Source organism: Arachis ipaensis, chromosome B05 (genome assembly GCF_000816755.2).
Source record: "Arachis ipaensis cultivar K30076 chromosome B05, Araip1.1, whole genome shotgun sequence".
NCBI classification, from domain to species: Eukaryota; Viridiplantae; Streptophyta; class Magnoliopsida; order Fabales; family Fabaceae; genus Arachis; species Arachis ipaensis.
Window position 1 is genome coordinate 102,600,766 of NC_029789.2, and position 9,907 is coordinate 102,610,672.

The following is a 9,907-nucleotide window of genomic DNA, read 5'->3' on the forward strand; positions in this document are numbered from 1 at the left end:
GGATGAGCTTCATGTGCCTCTTGAGCTCCATGAATGGGCTCTCTTGCTTGCTCCATCCTTTTCTTAGTGATGGGCTTCTCTTCCTCAATGGGAATGTCTCCTTCTATGAAAGCTCCAGCTGAGTAACAGAGATGGCAGATGAGATGAGGAAAAGCTAGCCTTGCCATGGGGGAGGACTTTTCGGCTATTTTGTAGAGTTCAAGAGAGATGACTTCATAAACTTCTACTTCCTCTCCAATCATGATGCTATGAATCATGATGGCCCGATCCATAGTAACTTCAGATCGGTTGCTAGTGGGGATGATGGAGCGTTGGATGAACTCCAACCATCCTCTAGCCACAGGCTTGAGGTCCAGTCTTCTTAGTTGAACCGGCTTGCCTTTGGAGTCAATCTTCCATTGAGCTCCTTCCACACATATGTCCATGAGGACTTGGTCCAACCTTTGATTAAAGTTGACCCTTCTAGTGTAGGGGTGTGCATCTCCTTGCATCATAGGCAAGTTAAACGCCAACCTTACATTTTTCAGACTAAAATCTAAGTATTTCCCCCGAACCATGGTGAGATAATTCTTTGGGTCCGGGTTCTTAGTTTGATCATGGTTCCTAGTGATCCATGCATTGGCATAGAACTCTTGAACCATTAGGATGCCGACTTGTTGGATGGGGTTTGTTAGAACTTCCCAACCTCTTCTTTGGATTTCATGTCGGATCTCCGGATACTCATTTTTCTTGAGTTTGAAAGGGACCTCGGGGATCACCTTCTTCTTAGCCACAACATCATAGAAGTGGTCTTGATGAGCTTTGGAGATGAACATTTCCATCTCCCATGACTCGGAGGTGGAAGCTTTTGTCTTCCCTTTCCCTTTTCTAGAGGGTTCTCCGGTCTTAGGTGCCATCAATGGTAATGAAAAAACAAAAAGCTTATGCTTTTACCACACCAAACTTAGAATTTTGCTCGCCCTCGAGCAAGAAAAGAAAGAATAGATGATGAAGAAGAAGAAAATATGGAGGAGATGGGGGGAGGTGTGTTTCGGCCAAGAAGAGAAAAGAGGGTTGTGTTGTGTGAAAATGAGGAAGAATGGAGGGTTATATAAAGGGAAGGGAGGGGGGTAAGTTCGGCCATTTAAGGTGGGTTTGGGTGGGAAATTGATTTTGAATTTTGAAGGTAGGTGGAGTTTATGAGGTAGGTTTATGGGGAAGAGTGGATGGATGTGAGTGGTGAAGAGGTGATGGGGAAGAGAGATTGAGGTGATTGGTGAAGGGTTTTGGGGAAGAGTGTTTATGGAATTGTGTGAGAGAGGGGTGAGATGAAGTAAGTGGAGGTAGGTGGGGATCCTGTGGGGTCCACAGATCCTGAGGTGTTCAAGGATTTACAACCTTGCACCAAATTAGGCATGCAAAATGCCCTTGCACACAACTCTGGGCGTTCAGTGCCAGATTGGTGCTTGTTCTGGGCGTTGAACGCCCATTTGTTGCCCATTTCTGGCGTTGAACGCCAGAACCATGCTTGTTCTGGGCGTTCAGCGCCAGCTCTTCTCCAGGGTGCATTTCTGGCGTTCAAACGCCCAGATGCTGCCTATTTCTGGCGTTCAGCGCCATAACCATGCTCTGTTCTGGCGTTGAACGCCCAAAACATGCTTCTTACTGGCGTTTAAACGCCAGTAAGGCCTTCCTCCAGGGTGTGATTTTTCTTCTGCTGTTTTTGATTCCATTTTTAATTTTTATATTTATTTTGTGACTCCACATGATCATGAACCTAATAAAACATGAAAGAACAAGAAGAATATGATTAGATAAATAAAAATTGGGTTGCCTCCCAACAAGCGCTTCTTTAATGTCAATAGCTTGACAGTGGGCTCTCATGGAGCCTCACAGATGTTCAGAGCATTGTTGAGACTTCCCAACACCAAACTTAGAGTTTGGTTGTGGCCTCCCAACACCAAACTTAGAGTTTGACTGTGGGGGCTCTGGTTGACTCTGTTTTGAGAGAAGCTTTTTATGCTTCCTCTCCATGTTTATAGAAGGATAACCTTGAGTTGTAAACACAAGGGAGTCCCCATTCAATTGAAGGACTAATTCACTTCTGTCAACATCAATCACAGCTCTTGCTGTGGCTAGGAAGGGTCTTCCAAGGATGATGAATTCATCCTCATCCTTCCCAGTATCTAGGACTATGAAATCAGCAGGGATGTAAAGGCCTTTGTCCTCTACTTGTCCATAAGCATGTTTTCTTGAATTATCTGCCATCTCTAATGAGATTCTAGTGGCTTGCACCCCAAAGATTTCCAGTTTCTCTATTACAGAGAGGGGCATGAGGTTTATTCCTGAACCAAGGTCACACGGAGCTTTAAAGATCATGGTGCCTATGGTACAAGGTATTAAGAACTTTCTAGGATCCTGTTTCTTCTGAGGCAATGTCAGTTGATCCAGATCACTCAGTTCATTATTGAACAAGGGAGGTTCATCTTCGCAAGTCTCAATACCAAATAATTTGGCATTCAGCTTCATGATTGCACCAAGAAACTTGGCAGCTTGCTCTTCAGTAACATCCTCATTCTCTTCAGAAGAGGAATACTCATCAGAGCTCATGAATGGCATAAGGAGGTTTAATGGAATCTCTATGGTCTCTAGATGAGTCTCAGATTTCTTTGGTTCCTCAAAGGGAAACTCCTTATTGATCACTGGACGTCCCAGGAGGTCTTCCTTATTGGGATTCACGTCCTCTCCTTCCTTCACAGGTTCGGCCATGGTGATTAATTCAATGGCCTTGCACTCTCCTTTTGGATTTTCTTCTGTATTGCTTGGGAGAGTACTAGGAGGGATTTCAGTGATCCTTTTACTCAGCTGGCCCACTTGTGCTTCCAAATTTCTAATGGAAGACCTTGTTTCATTCATGAAACTTACAGTGGCCTTGGACAGATCAGAGACTAAGTTTACTAAATTAGAGGTATTTTGTCCAGAGTTCTCTGTCTATTGCTGAGTGGATGATGGAAAAGGTTTACTACTGTTAAACCTATTTCTTCCACCATTATTAAAGCCTTGTTGAGGCTTTTGATCCTTCCATGAGAAATTTGGATGATTTCTCCATGATGGGTTATAGGTGTTTCCATAAGGGAGTATCACATATCTGCAAAAATTCAGTTAAGAACTGAAAAGGATCTTCAGATGGAAGTCCATGAAACTTGCAGTTCTGCTGCATCAGAGAAACTAATTGAGGTTTCAGCTCAAAGTTGTTTGCTCCAATGGCAGGGATGGAGATGCTTCTTCCATGTAAATTGGAATTAGGTGCAGTAAAGTCACCAAACATTCTCCTTGTATTATTTTTATTTTCGGCTGCCATCTCCTCTTCTTGTTCAAAAATTTATGAAAGGTGCTTGCTGGATTGTTGTAATTTAGCTTCTCTTAGTTTCCTCTTCAGAGTCCTTTCAGGTTCTGGATCTGCTTCAACAAGAATATTCTTGTCCTTGCTCCTGCTCATATGAAAAAGAGGGACAGAAAAATAATAATAATAATAGGGATCCTTTTTACCACAGTATAGAGGTCCCTGTGTGAGTAGAAGAAAAGAAGAAGAAAATCTGAACTCAGAAAGAGAGAGGGAGTTCAGATTTTTGGTGAGGAAGAGATGTTAGTGGATGAATAAATAAATAGAATAAGATGAGAGAGAAGAAGAATTTTCGAAAATAATTTTTGAAAAAGAGTTAGTGATTTTTGAAAATAGTTTTTGAAAAAGGTTAGTAACTTTTCGAAAATTAAAATCAAAAATTAAAATAATTAGTTAATTAAAAAAAATTTTGAAAAAGAGGGAAGATATTTTCGAAACTTAGAGAGAGAGAGTTAGTTAGGTAGTTTTGAAAAAGATAAGAAACAAACAAAAAGTTAGTTAGTTAGTTGAAACAAATTTGAAAATCAATTTTTGAAAAGATAAGAAGATAGGAAGTTAGAAAAGATATGATTGAAGTTAGTTTTTGAAAAAGATTTGATTTTTAAAACCACAATTAATGACTTGATTCACAAAAAATCACAAGATATGATTCTAGAACTTAAAGTTTGAATCTTTCTTAACAAGCAAGTAACAAACTTGAAATTTTTGAATCAAAACATTAATTGATGATGTTATTTTCGAAAATTATGAGGTAAAGATAAGAAAAAGATTTTTGAAAAATATTTTGAAAAAGATTTTTGAAATTTTCGAAAATAATGAAAAAGATAAGATTTTTAAATTGAAAATTTGATTTGACTCATAGAAAACAACTAGATTTTAAAATTTTTTGAAAAAGTCAAATCTAATTTTCGAATTTTATGAGTGAAAAAGGGAAATATATTTTTTTGATTTTTGAATTTTTAATGATGAGAGGGAAAAAACATGAAAAAAGACTCAATGCATGAAAATTTTGGATCAAAATATGTGATGAATGCAAGAACACTATGAATGTCAAGATGAACACCAAGAACACTTTGAATGTCATGATGAACATCCAGAACATTTTTTTGAAAATTTTTATATGCAAAGAAAACATGCAAGACACCAAACTTAGAAATCTTTAATGCTTAGGCACTAAGAAGTCAAGAATACATATGAAAAACACCATACAACACAAAACAAGAAAACATCAAGATCAAACAAGAAGACTTACCAAGAACAACTTGAAGATCATGAAGAACACTATGAATGCATGAATTTTTTCGAAAATTTTTTTTTTTGAAAAGAAAACGAAAAGAAAGTTACCCAATCTGAGCAACAAGATGAACCGTCAGTTGTCCAAACTCGAACAATCCCCGGCAACGGCGCCAAAAACTTGGTGCACGAAATTGTGATCTCTGGTAATGGCTCCAAAAACTTGGTGCTCTAATCTCAATTCATAATTTGTCACAACTTCGATACAACTAACCAGCAAGTGCACTGGGTCGTCCAAGTAATAAACCTTACGTGAGTAAGGGTCGATCCCACGGAGATTGTCGGCTTGAAGCAAGCTATGGTCACCTTGTAAATCTCAGTCAGGCGGATATAAAATAGTTATGGAGTTTTCGAAAATAAATAATAAAAGAAGGATAGAAATACTTATGTAAATCATTAGTGAGAATTTCAGAGAAGCGCATAGAGATGCTTTCGTTCCTCTGAACCTCTGCTTTCCTGCTGCCTTCATCCAATCAATCCTACTCCTTTTCATGGCTGGCTTTATGTAAGGGCATCACCGTTGTCAATGGCTACATCCCATCCTCTTCTGAAAATGGTCCAAATGCTCTGTCACAGCACGGCTAATCATCTGAGGCTCTCGATCATGCTGGAATAGGATTCACCCTCCTTTTGCGTCTGTCACTACGCCCAGCACTCGCGAGTTTGAAACTCGTCACAGTCATTCAATCCTTGAATCCTACTCGGAATATCAAAGACAAGGTTTAGACTTTCCGGATTCTCATGAATGCCGCCATCAATCTAGCTTACACCACGAAGATTCTGATTAAGAGATCTAAGAGATACTCATTCAATCTAAGGTAGAACGGAAGTGGTTGTCAGGCACGCGTTCATAAGGAATGATGATGATTGTAACGTTCATCACATTCAGGTTGAAGTGCGAATGAATATCTTAGAAGCGGAACAAGTTGAATTGAATAGAAAAACAGTAGTACTTTGCATTAATCTTTGAGGAACAGCAAGGCTCCACACCTTAATCTATGGAGTGTAGAAATTCTACCGTTGAAAATACATAAGTGATAATGGAGTTCATTGGTCTCGGCCCCAGAGGGGAACCGGAGTAACCAAGACTGCGAATACAATGATAAAAAGTTCTATTTATACTAAACTAGTCACTAGGGTTTACAGAAGTAAGTAATTGATGCATAAATCCACTTTCGGGACCCACTTGGTGTGTTCTTGGGCTGAGCTTGAAGTCTACACGTGGAGAGGTCATTCTTGGAGTTGAACGCCAGCTTTTGTGCCATTTTGGGCGTTGAACTCCACTTTGCAACTTGTTTCTGGCGCTGGACGCCAGAATTGGGCAGAGAGCTGGCGTTGTACGCCAGTTTGCGTCATCTAAACTTGGGCAAAGCATGAACTATTATATATTGCTGGAAAGCCCTGGACGTATACTTTCCAACGCAATTGGAAGCGCGCCATTTTGAGTTCTGTAGCTCCAGAAAATCTATTTTGAGTGCAGGGAGGTCAGAATCCAACAGCATCAGCAGTCCTTCTTCAACCTCTAAATCTGATTTTTGCTCAAGTCCCTCAATTTCAGCCAGAAAATACCTGAAATCACAGAAAAACACACAAACTCATAGTAAAGTCCAGAAATGTAAATTTAACATAAAAACTAATGAAAACATCCCTAAAAGTAACCAGATTCTACTAAAAACATACTAAAAACAATGCCAAAAAGCGTATAAATTATCCGCTCATCACATATCATAGGTGCAACGTAACCATATTATCACAGCATCCATTCTTCAGCATCTCATCTATAACAACATATCTCAAGTTCTGATTCATAAAATCAATTTTCAGCAGCCATAGCAACATTCCATACACAAAAGCAACATCAACAAGTACTAGCAGCAAGTATAACTTCAAAATACACAACATCATCAAAATACACAACATCATCAATAATCATTACATTAAATCATTAAACCAATCACCAATTATAGCTATGATTCAACTCAATACTAACAATTATTCACACAAAGCAATCATAAACCATTTACAGTTACTTATTTAATTTTATTGACATTCATAACTTAAAACATTTATTTTTAAAACAAATCCCCTACCTCAGTTAGTCGAAAGCCACAAAATTAAGCATGACTTCAACTTCGTTCTAACCCGCAGCAGCAGCAATAGCCTTAAATCAGATCAGCAACGGCAATACCAATGAACAATTTGCAGTGGTATTGACATAACCCTAACATATTAATATCTCAACATTCTCAATCAACCATGAAAACAGAACGGTAACAATAAGGGTTTTGGAACAAGGACAACTTACTAAAACTTGAAAGGAACAAACGACAAGGAGCAGCAGTAGTAATAGCTTTGTTTAAGCACAAGCAACCCCACGACCACCCATCATGGCAGCAGCGACTTCGGCACACAAGGAGGACCAAAAACAGAGACAAGACTGAGTAACTAACGAAGACAGTGGCTTCAGCAACAGCAGCGGCGACGACTCTCGCCAGTGACGGCGACAAGCTCTCGTAACGTTGACGGCGACTGGGTGCGGCGGCGGTCACAGGATCGGCTTCCCCTCTCTCTCATCTTCGCGCACTGTCTTTCTCTCTTCGAAGTTCGACAGCGGCTGGTCATCGGCAGAGCACAACGGCTCCTCTTCTCCCTGGCGGCGTCTCTGGCTCGCGACGTGCTCTCTCTCCCTCGACGGTGGCAGCAGCGACGACGTCTCCCTTTCTTTTTCCCCTTTCTCCTCTTCGCTCCCTCTCTTTCTTTCTTTCTTTCTTTCTTTCTTTCTTTCTTTCTTTCTTTCTTTTCGTTTGTTTTCAAAAGCAGCTGAGTATTAGGTTTTTGGGAAGGGATGGCAGTGGTGAATGGCAGTAAGACGGTGGGGTAAAAGGGTTAGGGTTTGTGTATAGAATTAGAAATTTTGGATTTAATTTGAGTAAAATATTTTTAATAAAATTCAATTGGAGTTTTTGAAACAAAAAAATATTTTTTTACAAAATATTTTGAATTTTTGCAACTTATTTTTTTTTTTGTTACGAAATATTACAATATTTTGTAACAAAACACCATCTTGTTACAAAACTAACATAATTTGTAACAAAATAAAACAGGTTGTTACAAAATATTATCATGTTTTGTAACAACTTGTAATGTTGTTACAAAACATTATCCTTTTGTAACAATCACTAATTATTATTACAAAATACTATTCTTTTGTAACAATTTTAAATTTGATACAAATTTTTTGTTACAAATATTCCATTTTCTTGTAGTGACTATAATGTCCTTTGGGCTGACGAACGCTCCTGCAGTATTCATGGATTACATGAATAGAGTGTTCCGTCCGTTTCTGGATAAATTCGTTGTTGTCTTCATTGACGACATACTGATTTACTCCAAGACTGAAGAAGAGCATGCGGAACACTTGAGGACCGTGTTACAGATTCTAAAGGAGAAAAAACTCTATGCGAAACTGTCTAAGTGTGAGTTTTGGAAGGATGAGATAAAGTTTTTGGGTCACGTGATGAGTAAGAAGGGAATAGCCATAGATCTAGCTAAGGTGGAGGCTGTGATGGATTGGAAGCAACCAACCACAGTAACTGAGATAAGGAGTTTTCTGGGCTTAGCTGGCTATTACCGAAGATTCATCAAAGGCTTTTCGCAATTAGCCTTGCCGTTGACAAAGTTAACCCGCAAAGACACACCATTTGTTTGGACTCCTGAGTGTGAGGAGAGCTTTTAGGCGTTGAAGAAAAAGTTGACCACTGCACCTGTGTTGGTGTTACCTGAGCCGAACAAACTGTTTGAGGTGTACTGTGATGCCTCACTAAAGGGTCTAGGATGCGTGCTGATGCAGCATCATAATGTGGTGGCGTCTGCCTCACGCCAGTTGAGACCGCATAAAGTTGGTTACCCTACGCATGATTTGGAACTTGCTGCGGTCGTGTTTGCGCTAAAGGTGTGGAGGCATTACCTCTATGGGGTTAAGTTCCAAGTCTTCTCTGATCACAAGAGTTTGAAATATCTCTTTGATCAGAAAGAGCTTAATATGAGGCAGAGAAGGTGGATGGAATTATTAAAGGACTACGACTTTGAGTTGAATTACCATCCGAGAAAGGCGAATGTAGTGGCGGATGCGTTAAGTCGGAAGTCGTTATATGCGGCTTGGATGATGCTTCAAGAGGAGAAGTTGCTCAAGGGATTCGAGAGTCTACAAATTGGTGCTCAAGAAGTATTTGGAACTTTGTGTTTGAGGCGATTAGAAATCTCGAGTGACTTTAAGTCCAAACTCCTAAAGGCTCATGAAAATGATGAAGCGTTATGGAAGGTGTTACCGGCTATCGAGCAAGGAAAACAGTGGAGAGTGTCGGAAGAAAAAGATGGGTTATGGAGATTCAAGGGTAGAATCATTGTGCCGGATGTTGGCACTTTGAGGCAAGATATCTTAAAGGAGGCACACAAAAGCGGATTCTCCATTCACCCGGGAAGTACTAAAATGTACCATGATTTAAAGGCGATGCTTTGGTGGCCAGGCATGAAGAATGATGTGGCGGAATATGTTTCAAAGTGCTTAACTTGTCAAAAGGTGAAGATTGAACATCAAAGACCTTCCAGGATGTTGCAACCTTTAAAGGTTCTGCAATGGAAGTGAGAAAGTATTGAAATGGACTTTGTATCAGGATTGCCAAAGACTAGGACTGGTTTTGATGCTATCTGGGTGATTGTGGGCCGACTAACAAAATCAGCTCACTTTTTACCCATTCGGATGACTTACACCCTTGAGGAACTAGCACGGTTGTACATAAAGGAGATTGTGAGACTTCATGGCGTATCGGCTACTATAATCTCTGATAGAGATCCTCGCTTTACTTCGAGGTTTTGGGGTGCATTTCAGAAAGCTTTCGGAACCCGACTAAGCTTGAGTACGGCTTACCATCCTCAAACAGATGGTCAATCCGAGAGGACAATCCAAACACTAGAGGATATGTTGAGAGCTTGTGTTTTGGACCAACCGGTGAGTTGGGATCGGTATATGCCGTTAGTGGAGTTTGCATACAATAATAGTTACCATGCGAGTATCGGAATGGCTCCGTATGAGACATTGTATGGGAGGAAATGTCAATCTCCACTATGTTGGTATGAAGCTGGAGAGAAAGGCTTGTTGGGGCCGGAGATGATAGCTGAGACCACTGAACAAGTCAAGAAAATCCGAGATAGGATGCTTACGGCGCAGAGTCG

General features: G+C 40.0%; 1 long non-coding RNA gene across 1 annotated transcript in view; it reads right to left on the reverse strand.

The window, feature by feature from the left end:
• LOC107641964 overlaps window positions 1-6,800 on the reverse strand; it is a 10,711-nt gene extending 3,911 nt beyond the window's left edge. Inside the window, exon 1 of the long non-coding RNA XR_001620547.2 lies at window positions 6,766-6,800. This is a non-coding gene — a long non-coding RNA (uncharacterized LOC107641964). The remainder of the gene's footprint in view (window positions 1-6,765) is intronic.